Genomic DNA, 12373 nt, shown 5'->3' with positions numbered 1-12373 from the left:
TACTAAGTAAATTTCCTAGTGGTCTTTCCGAGATTAGTTTGGAGAGCTGGCTTATCTGAGTTTCAAGCCTTTGGATCGATGCTTATTGATTCTTAAGTGTTGTCTTAGTGTTCTGAAAACGAGTTTCCGACACCAAAATTAACTTTGAAAGCATCTCTTCAAGGTTTGGCTTCTTTTCTTGTTGATAAGGGGACTGTTGAAAACCCTGAGGATTTTGTGGCTTTTGATTCCCTTGACCACCCCAGGAGAAATTTGGGTGGTTCCTCCAACCTGCATTATAAATATTACTGTATGGGTTATTTTGAGATATAAAGTTATTGTTACCCATATAGTTGACTTGTTCCTCTTCGGTTGTAGGATTGAAGGATTGATATTCTGTATGCACACCTCCTCCGCTTGAGTCACACCTCATTACTGGATATACCTGCATAGAACTTAAAAACCATCAATCTTTTTATTGAGAAGTTCTCCCTGATTAGAGAGTATGGTAACTGAGTTGACGTTATAAACGCTGGCTATTTTCGTTGGCTTTGTCCTCATAACTTTCCACTGATAGTTATTCAGTGACATCTCCTCTATAAACTCATTGGCATCTTCCGGTGTTTTATTGTTGATTGTTCAGCCAGTAGCTATGTCAACCATTTGCTGAGTCAAGGGATTCAGACCATTGTGGAATGTTTGTACTTGAAGCCAAAGCAGTAACCTATGGTGAGGGCACCTTCTCAGTAAGTCTTTGTATCTCTCCCATGCATCGTAAAGTGTTTCTAAATCCATCTTCACAAAAGAAGAGATATCATTACGTAATTTAGCCGTTTTAGCCGGCAGAAAGTATTTTAGTCAAAATTTTTCGGTCATTTGTTCCCAAGTAGTAATTGACCCTTGTGGTAACAAGTTCAACCACTGTTTAGCTGTGTTTCTCAATGAAAAGGGAAATAACCGAAGGCGAATAGCATCATCAGAAACTCCATTGATTTTAAATGTATCACAAAATTTCAGAAAGTTCACTAAGTGAGCATTGGGATCTTCATCCTACAAACCATCAAACTGAAGGAATTGCTGTATCATCTGAATTGTGTTAGGTTTTAATTCAAAAGTATTTCCAGCTACAGCAGGTCTAACTATGCTAGATTCAGTTCCTGTTAAAGAAGGTTTAGCATAGTCATACATAGTGCGTGGAGCAGGATTTTGATTAGCCGCAATTGCAGGAGGTAGCTGATGTAACACCCCGAACCCGAGACCGTCGCCGGAGTCGAACACGAGGTGTTAACAGACTTCAAACCACTTATTGAGAATTTCCCAGACAAGCTGCCAAGCTGTGTACTAGTGGCTTCAAAAATCATATCTTGAGTTTTACAACTCGAAAATCAGTTTCGCAATTTTTTCCTGAAACTAGACTCATATGTCCATCTACAGATTTTTTTCTATAATTTTTGGTCAAGCCAATTAGTACAGTTTATTAGTTAAAGTCTCCCCTGTTGCAGGGATTGACTACACTGACCTTTGTGCGTTACGAATTGGATATCTCCCTGTACAGGGCTTCAATACTGATGTCGTTTGTTTCTATAGAAACTAGACTCAGAGAGGAATCTACACATATATGGCATGACTCCTAATTATCTCTGGTTAATTTACAATGATTTTCCAAAGTCGGAACAGGGATCCAGAAACCGTTTCGCCCTGTTTCACGAGAACTTTAATATCTCTTAAAATACAGCTCATATGGTCGTTTTGTTTCATCCATATGAAAATAGACCCATCAAGCTTCGAGTACGTAATTTTTTTTTTTAGCTATTAATTCCACTTCTACTATTTTTAGTGATTTTTCGATCTCATATCACTTCTTCTTTGTCTGCGATTAGCCATCGCATGAGACTATGCCAATTTCATGAATCCTTCCTTAGCCTTACTACTCATCCATCATACGTGACACAAATTATGGCCACCTTATCAAAATTAAGGTTTCTAAGACTCGTGGCTATAGATTCTAGCATCCCACTCAAACGACCACATAGGCCATTTTCACATGGCTTAAAGTTTACAACCCAAAATTTAACAAAACAAAATAGCTCATACATGCCAAATGTTCTCCTAAGTCGACTAAGAAGACAATACCAAAAATTGCTCACGGCGGTGTGATGACTTCGTTGTGATTCTGAACACCCAAAAGGAGACGAGCCCAAGGAACCTAAAATGGGTGACAAGAAAACACCGAGTGAGTTTATAACTCAGTAAGTCATAAGCATTCCACAACCATCCATTAATACAATTATCATAAAATGAAATAATGAAACAAGGCCAAATGTTCCAGCCATACCGAACTATACCATAGTTCCTTAGATCTTTCGGATCAATCTCATACCAAGTCATACATTTACATTTCATATACTGTTCAATAGGATATTTGAAGCAATTTCCATACATCATTTCATTTCCGCAACAATCATGCAATCAAATGAACTTTCATCTATTCCACGATACCTTATTTACGGGAATGCAATTGAAATCATCACATAGATTTAAATCTTACCAACTCCACCCCGAGCATGAACATAGCATCTATTAGCCATGAACTCAAGGTACTTACTCTTTCCGCTGTCCATACTCATCTCGATAAAGTCACGCCTCCATATAAATGTTCAATCGGAGATATGTGTAGAGTTCGCACACATAGTGCTTAATACTCAATCACGCACACTTAGTGCCATATGATTCAAGCCCGCACACATAGTGCCATATAGTCCAAACTCGCACACTTAGTGCCGTACATTACAAGCTCGCACACTCAAGTGCCAATCTAAATCACCGCACACATCTATTTCTCGCACACTTAGTGCCGAAGCAAACTTCCTACACATTTTTCTATCTCTTTTACGTTTAACATTATCATCTTTTCATACACATACATTTGTATATATTTCATCTCATTAAACACAATTGCATAGATATTACAATCATTTAAGCAATATCAAATATATGCTTAATGACTTACCTTGTGTTGGGTAAAAATAGTCCAAGTCGGCTACTCGATGACCTTCGCCTTTCCCTTGCTTGATTCTCCTTCTTTAACTCCTTGAGCTTAATCAATAAATCAACTAGTTTAACCATCTCGCTAAACATTCATAATTCAATTACACATGCCTATGTATGTTTGTATATTCGGCAACCATCCTCACTTATTACCCATTTAGTCAACAATCTAAGCCAAGATAAGGCTTCAATATGGTTGCCTCTAACCGAATACATGCTCACCAATTTCCCTTCATGTGGCCGAATATGCATGTCCATGTTGAGGCCATTTATGCACTTATTACCACACAAAAACAACATACATTTTACTAACTAATACCTTTCCATATTGTAACTCAATACACATCTATCATTTCCTTCATAACCAAAACATCATCATAAGTAAGTATATACCTTAAGATAGTATATACGTCATACCAATACATCATGCTCAAACATATATACATATATGTATGCTAGAGCCGAATCTCAAGTTGATTGTAACTAAACATGAACATGATTTCGAAACACAAATCTTACTCTCCATGCAAAGAGCATAAATCACACTTGGGGATGCACCATGGCCGAATACATCACAACACCATAATTTTGGTCATGATTACACAAAGAACTTAGTATATCATTCAAAAATGCTCAAAGAAAATCTAAGAGTCCTCAATCCACCATCACATGTATCATCATCAAGCTTCATATTTAACATGCAATGGCATTAACTCAAAATCCACCTTGGCCAAATACCATCCCCATGATATAACAAAGATTTGAACCATGGGCTAATAAGAACATCAAGTTAACAACCAAAACATGCATGAATCTCATGGCACAACATCAAACATACCTTAATCTTGATGCAAATATAGCCAAACCTCTTCCTAATCCTCTTCCAACCTAAGCATGAAGCAAAATTCCTCCCTTCCCTCTAGTATTTTCGGTCAAGAGAGAATGAAATGGATGAGCAAAATTTTTTCTTTTCTTTTCTTCCATGTACGGCAATGGGGGTTTCACTCACACACACATTTTTTTTTTCTTTACTACCCATGCTTATTTGTTTATTGTTTCCCCCTAATGCACCAACAAAACATGTTTCATGACATGTTTAGCCCATACTCCCTTGTCATGGCCGGCCATCACTTGTAAAAAGGGGGTATTTGACATGCAAGGCCATTGTTTTGCATGCATGCTTTAATTAGTCATCATACATTTCCCATCATACTTTCAAAGTTTTCTACTAGGTCCTTTCTAGTGAAATTCACATTTATAACTCTAAATTAAAGCATCAAAATGTCACACATGAGTTAACACATATTATAGGCATCAAAATAAATATCAAATTATTTTTATGCCTCGCTTTTGTGGTCCCGAAACCACATTCCGACTAGGGTCATTTTAATTTGTCACAACTCTCCCCACTTAAGAAATTTTCGTCCCGAAAATCTTACCGTAAATAGGTTTGGGTATCGCTCCTTCATAGAGTTCTCGGGTTCCCAAGTAGCTTCTTCCATCCGTGTTTGAGCCATAACACTTTTACTAACGGAACCCTTTTGTTTCGCAACTCCTTCACTTCACGAGCTAGGATACGAATCGGTTCTTCTTCATAACTCATATCGGCTTGAATTTTAACCTCTGATGGACTTATTACGTGCGACGGATCAGACCTATAGCGTCGAAGCATCGAAACATGAAAGACATCGTGAATCTTTTCAAGTTCAGGGGGCAAAATCAAACGATACGCAACTGGACCGACTTGTTCGGAAATCTCATATGGCCCGATGAACCTCGGGCTCAATTTGCCTTCTGACCAAATCGAGTATCTTTTTCCAAGGCGAAACTTTAAGAAACACTTTATCTCCCACTTGATACTCAATGTCTTTTCGTTTCAGATCCGCGTACAACCGACGATCGGAGGCTATCTTGATTTTCACGGATTACTTTTACTTTACATTCAAAGCATCTTTAATCAAATCCACTCCAAAATTTTGTTCTCACCGAGCTCGGTCCAAAACAATGGTGTACGGCATTTACGCCCGTACAAGGCCTCGTAAGGCGCCATCTTAATACTTGATTGAAAACTATTGTTGTAAGCGAATTCAATCAAAGGTAAGTACCGTTCCCATGAACCACTCGAACTCGAGGATGCAACATCTCAACATATCCTCAAGTATCCGAATTATCCGCTCGGATTGACCATCGGTTTGGGGGTGAAAGGCGGTCTTTGAAATGCAACTTGGTACCTAAAGCTTCTTGCAATCTTTTCCAAAATCGCGAGGTGAACCTCGGATCTCTATCCGACACCACGTAAATCGGTACCCGTGTAATCTCACAATCGAGAAACATACAATTCAGCTAGTTTATCCAATGAAAAATCCATGACGACGGGATAAAGTGAGTGACTTAGTCGATCTATCAACAACAACCCAAATCGCATCCTTCTTGCTCGCTGACAATGGCAGTCCGGACACAAAGTCCATTGTGACTCGATCCCATTTCCACTCGGGTATCATAATCGGCTGAAGTAATCCTGAAGGCATTGATGTTCCGCTTTCACTTGTTGACATATTAAACATCTCGAAACAAAGTCGGAGATGTCTCGTTTCATACCATGCCACCAAAACAGTCGTTTCAAATCGTTGTACATCTTCGTACTCCCCGGGTGGATTGCCATTCGGCTACAATGGGCTTCGTTCAGAATCATTGAAATAAGTTCCGAATTCTTTGGAACACACAGACGACTTCTGAACCTTAAACAATCGTCATCACCAATATGAAACTCCGATTCCTTGTTCGGAACACACTCAGCCCGTTTTGCAACCAACTCATCATCAACTTTCTGAGCTTCACGAATTTGATGAGTCAACAATGGTTTGGCCTTTAATTCGGCTACTAACACATTGTCGGGTAGAATAGACAAGTGTACATTCATTGCTCGTAAAGTAAAACAAAGTGATTTCGGCTTAAGGCGTCCGCAACCACATTAGCCTTTCCGGGTGATAATCAATGACAAGCTCGTAATCTTTTAACAACTCGAGCCAACGTCTTTGTCGCAGATTTAAGTCTCTTTGAGTCATCAAATATTTGAGACTTTTGTGATCCGAATACACATGGCACTTCTCACCAAATAAGTAATGTCGCCATATCTTTAAGGCGAATACGATGGCAGGCAATTCGAGATCATGGGTCGGATAATTTTTCTCATGTGGCTTTAATTGTCTCGACGCGTAGGCCACAACTCGACCTTCTTGCATTAATACGCAACCTAACCCAAGTAGGAGGCGTCACTATAAATGACAAACTCTTTGCCGATTAAATCTGCACTAAAACTGGAGCTTAGTTAATCGAGTTTTCAATTGATCGAAACTTTTCTGACACTTTTCCGTCCATTCAAACTTGACATCCTTCTGAAGCAGTTTCGTCATGGGTGTGGCTATCATCGAGAATCCTTCTATAAACCGTCGATAGTAACCGGCAAGTCCCAAAAAGCTCCAAACCTCAGTAATATTTCTCGGAGGCTTCCAGTTAAGTATAGTTGAAATTTTACTCGGGTCGACTCGAATACCCGATGCAGATACCACATGACCCAAGAAGCTAACCTCTCTTAACCAGAACTCACACTTGCTGAACTTAGCATATAACTGCTTATCCCGTAACATTTGCAACACTAATCTCGGGTGCTCGCATGTTCGGTCTCATCTCTTGAATAGACCAAGATGTCGTCAATGAACACCACTACGAACCGATCCAAATATGATCCGAAGATCCGATTCATCAAATCCATAAATATCGCAGGGCATTAGTGAGCCCAAACGGCATCACTAAGAATTCGTAGTGACCATATCTCGCTCAAGGCGGTTTTGGGTATATCCGAATCTCGGATTCATGGAATCGATAATAGCCCGATCTCAAATCTATTTTTGAAAACACCGAGGCTCCCTTCAGTTGATCGAACAAATCATCGATACTGTGATAAGATATTTGTTCTTTATTGTCACTTTATTAAGTTGACGATCATGGTTCGAATCCTTCTTTTCACAAACAACACCGGTGCACCCCAAGGTGAAAAACTCAGGCGAGCAAAGCCTCTATCCACCAACTCTTGCAACCGAGCTTTCAACTCCTTTAATTCGTTGGTGCCATAAGATACGGAGCTATCGAAATCGGTGTGGTCCGTGTACAAGCTTAATACCAAACTCTATCTCCGAACAGTGGCAAACCGGTAATTCTTGGAAAAACATCGGGTATTCACAAACCACCAAGACAGATTCGGGTTTTATTTCTAACTCCTTATCATCAAGTACATACGCAAGGTATGCTTCGCACCCTTTTCTTACATATTTACGGGCCAACATTGATGATATTACGGTGGCAACCCCTTCAAGTCCGTAGACTCAACTCGGATCATCTCGTTATTTAGCATCTCAATTCAATAGTCTTGCTTTTGCAATTCACAACCGCATCATGCACGGTCAACCAATCCAACCCAAGAATAACATCAAATTCATCGAACGGCAAAAGCATCAAGTCCGCCGGAAAACAGAACCTCGAATGACTAGGGGCATTTCTTACACACTTTGTCGACCAAAGACGTAACGACCCAAGGGATTTGACACCGAATTACGAACTCGAGAGACTCAACAGTAGAGTCTTCTTTGGATGCTAAGGTTTCACACACATATGAATGAGTAGAGCCGGGGTCAATCAATGCAATCACACTAGTATCAAAGAGAATGAAAGTACCGGTGATAACGTCGGGGAGGATGCCTCCTCTCGTATGCGGATAGCATATGCTCTAGCAGAGCACGAGTCTCGGATCGAACAACCGTACTAGAGACCCTCTCGATTACCACCCCTACCTCCCGAAATCCTCGGGGTCTACCTCTAGCCGTCGTCCCACTAGATCTTGCACCTTGCATCTTATTCTTCTCATCTAGCTCGTGTAATCTCTAATGAAGTGGTCCTCGAACCGCATCCATAACAGCCCTATTAATGGACTTACCCCAACATTCACCTATATGTCGTCTTCCACATTGGGGGCATTCGGGATTTTCTTGACGATTATTGCCCACACTAGCTACCGAGGTAGCTCGTGAGTCCATCGATGGTCGTGCTCTAATGGAAATCCCGCAGCTTGCCCTCGACTTATTTGTGTCCTCTCCGAACTTCTTTACACCGAAAATGGAGCCTTGCCCGTCGATCTTTTACGATAATCTCTAGCTTCAAATTCAGCCTTCCTCTTCTCCCTTCCGAGCTCTTCCGCCTTTGTGCTCGTTCAACTAGTGTTACAAATTCTTTTATCTCCAAAATACCCACCAGTAGCTTTAACTCTTCATTCAATCCTCTTCAAATCTTTTGCACATAGCAACCTCATCAGCCACACACTCCCGAGCATACCGACTAAGTCTTACGAACTCATGTTCAGATTGAGATCTGAAATCATACGACCTTGCTTGAGCTCCAAGAATTCCTTACGCTTTTGATCGATGAACCGTTGACTAATGTATTTCTTTGAAATTCGTTTGGAAGAAATCCCAAGTAACTTGTTCCTTTGGGACTATGGAAATTAAGGTCCTCCACCAATAGTAGGTGAGTCTGCAACAAGGATATAGCACACTTAAGACATTCATCGGGTGTGCATGACAGTTCATCAAACACTCTAATGGTGTTATCAAGCGTAACTCACCCTTTCAAAGATAAATCAAGTAACTATGGCCTTAAACTCCTCTCCCCACGCTTCTTAATCAAGTCCACGTGTGGTTTACTCACCTCACAGGATCAGCAAGAATCGATGGCATTACGGGCTCTTGGGGTGGATTATTTAAATTTGGGAATGGTTGGACAGCCGGATTGGTTCGGGCATATTATGCGACCCACTCATTCATCATGGTGAAGAAGGCTTGTTTCGCCTTCATCTTGATTATTCGCGGATGACCGAGGCTCAACAGTGGTGTCCCTTGCACAGAGCAGCCGCTACACTTTCAACGTCATCCGCCAAGGGTCTCTCTACCCCGGGTTCCATTTGCTAATCAAAACAAAAATTTCAACCGTCAGAAGTCATCACATTTTTAAGCACTAACACATTGGCATGTATAGCTAGAATCACACGCGCTACGGTAGTCCTAGAACCGACTAAACCATAGCTCGATACCAATAAAATTGTAACACCCGAACCCGAGACCGTCACGAGTCGAACACGAGGTGTTAACAGACTTCAAACCACTTATTGAGAATTTCCCAGACAAGCTGCCAAGCTGTGTACTAGTCGCTTCAAAAATCATATCTTGAGTTTTACAACTCGAAAATCAGTTTCGCAATTTTTCCCTGAAACTAGACTCATATGTCCATCTACAGATTTTTTTCTAGAATTTTTGGTCGAGCCAATTAGTACAGTTTATTAGTTAAAGTCTCCCCTGTTGCAGGGATCGACTACACTGACCTTTGTGCGTTACGAATTGGATATCTCCCTGTACAGGGCTTCAATACTGATGCCGTTTGTTTTTATAGAAACTAGACTCAGAGAGGAATCTACACATATATGGCATGATTCCTAATTATCTCTGGTTAATTTACAATGATTTTCCAAAGTCGGAACAGGGGATCTAGAAACCGTTCTGGCCCTGTTTCACGAGAACTTTAATATCTCTTAAAATACAGCTCATATGGTCATTTTGTTTCATCCATATGAAAATAGACCCATCAAGCTTCGAGTACGTAATTTTTTTTTTCAGCTATTAATTCCACTGTTACTATTTTTAGTGATTTTTCGATCTCATATCATCGCTGCTTGTCTGTCAATAGATTCATCGCAGAGACTATGCCAATTTCATGAATCCTTCCTTAGCCTTACTACTCATCCATCATACGTGACACAAATTATGGCCACCTTATCAAAATTAAGGTTTCTAAGACTCGTGGCTATAGATTCTAGCATCCCACTCAAACGACCACATAGGCCATTTTCACATGGCTTAAAGTTAAGTATAGTTGAAATTTTACTCGGGTCGACTCGAATACCCGATGCAGATACCACATGACCCAAGAAGCTAACCTCTCTTAACCAGAACTCACACTTGCTGAACTTAGCATATAACTGCTTATCCCGTAACATTTGCAACACTAATCTCAGGTGCTCCGCATGTTCGGTCTCATCTCTTGAATAGACCAAGATGTCGTCAATGAACACCACTACGAACCGATCCAAATATGATCTGAAGATCCGATTCATCAAATCCATAAATATCGCAGGGGCATTAGTGAGCCCAAACGGCATCACTAAGAATTCGTAGTGACCATATCTCGTTCTGAAGGCAGTTTTGGGTATATCCGAATCTCGGATTCGCAACTGATAATAGCCCGATCTCAAATCTATTTTTGAAAACACTGAGGCTCCCTTCAGTTGATCGAACAAATCATCGATACGCGGTAACAGATATTTGTTCTTTATTGTCACTTTATTAAGTTGACGATCATGGTTCCGTCCTTCTTTTTCACAAACAACACTGGTGCACCCCAAGGTGAAAAACTCGGGCGAGCAAAGCCTCTATCCACCAACTCTTGCAACTGAGCTTTCAACTCCTTTAATTCCGTTGGTGCCATAAGATACGGAGCTATCGAAATCGGTGTGGTCCCAGGTACAAGCTCAATACCAAACTCTATCTCTCGAACAGGTGGCAAACCCGGTAATTCTTGGAAAAAACATCCGGTATTCACAAACCACCAAGACAGATTCGGTTTTATTTCTAACTCCTTATCATCAAGTACATACGCAAGGTATGCTTCGCACCCTTTTCTTACATATTTCGGGCCAACATTGATGATATTACGGTGGCAACCCTTCAAGTCCGTAGACTCAACTCGGATCATCTCGTTATTTGCATCTCAATTCAATAGTCTTGCTTTTGCAATTCACAACCGCATCATGCACGGTCAACCAATCCAACCCAAGAATAACATCAAATTCATCGAACGGCAAAAGCATCAAGTCCGCCGGAAAGCAGAACCTCGAATGACTAGGGGCATTTCTTACACACTTTGTCGACCAAAGACGTAACGACCCAAGGGATTTGACACCCGAATTACGAACTCAGTAGACTCAACAGGTAGAGTCTTACTGGATGCTAAGGTTTCACACACATATGAATGAGTAGAGCCAGGGTCAATCAATGCAATCACACTAGTATCAAAGAGAATGAAAGTACCAGTGATAACGTCAGGGGAGGATGCCTCCTCTCGTGCGCGGATAGCATATGCTCTAGCAGGAGCACGAGTCTCGGATCGAACAACCGTACTAGAGACCCCTCTCTGATTACCACCCCTACCTCCTGAAATCCTCGGGGGTCTACCTCTAGCCGTCGTCCCACTAGATCTTGCACCTTGCATCTTATTCTTCTCATCTAGCTCCGTGTAATCTCTAATGAAGTGGTCCCTCGAACCGCATCCATAACAGGCCCTATTAACAGACTTACCCCAACATTCACCTATATGTCGTCTTCCACATTGGGGGCATTCGGGATTTTCTTGACGATTATTGCCCACACTAGCTACCGAGGTAGCTCGTGAGTCCATCGATGGTCGTGCTCTAATGGAAATCCCCGCAGTTGCCCTCGACTTATTTGTGTCCTCTCTGAACTTCTTTACAGCCGAAAATGGAGCCTTGCCCGTCGATCTTTTACGATAATCTCTAGCTTCAAATTCAGCCTTCCTCTTCTCCCTTCCGAGCTCTTCCGCCTTGCAGGCTCGTTCAACTAGTGTTACAAATTCTTTTATCTCCAAAATACCCACCAAGAGCTTTAACTCTTCATTCAATCCTCTTCAAATCTTTTTCACATAGCAACCTCATCAGCCACACACTCCCGAGCATACCGACTAAGTCTTACGAACTCATGTTCAGATTCAGATCTGAAATCATACGACCTTGCTTGAGCTCCAAGAATTCCTTACGCTTTTGATCGATGAACCGTTGACTAATGTATTTCTTTGAAATTGCATTTGGAAGAAATCCCAAGTAACTTGTTCCTTTGGGACTATGGAAATTAAGGTCCTCCACCAATAGTAGGTGAGTCTCGCAACAAGGATATAGCACACTTAAGACATTCATCGGGTGTGCATGACAGTTCATCGAGACACTCTAATGGTGTTATCAAGCGAACTCACCCTTTCAAAGATAAATCGGTAACTATGGCCTTAAACTCCTCGCCCCACGCTTCCTAATCAAGTCCACGGTGGTTTACTCAGCCTCACGGGATCAGCAACCGATGGCATTACGGGCTCTTGGGGTGGATTATTTAAATTTGGGAATGGTTGGACAGCCGGATTGGTTCGGGCATATTGCGCGACCCACTCATTCATCATGGTG

At 41.3% G+C, this 12373-nt stretch overlaps 1 non-coding gene across 1 annotated transcript; it reads left to right on the top strand.

The window, feature by feature from the left end:
• The first annotated feature begins 700 nt into the window (after window positions 1-700).
• LOC128285060 (small nucleolar RNA R71) lies at window positions 701-807 on the top strand. Its single transcript, XR_008275475.1, has one exon. It is a non-coding gene; the product is annotated as a small nucleolar RNA R71 (small nucleolar RNA).
• The last annotated feature ends 11566 nt before the right edge of the window (window positions 808-12373 follow it).

Source organism: Gossypium arboreum, chromosome 11, assembly GCF_025698485.1.
Source record: "Gossypium arboreum isolate Shixiya-1 chromosome 11, ASM2569848v2, whole genome shotgun sequence".
In the NCBI taxonomy this organism is placed as follows: domain Eukaryota; kingdom Viridiplantae; phylum Streptophyta; class Magnoliopsida; order Malvales; family Malvaceae; genus Gossypium; species Gossypium arboreum.
Note: the sequence above shows the minus strand (reverse complement) of the source record. Positions and strands in the feature narration are given on the sequence as shown.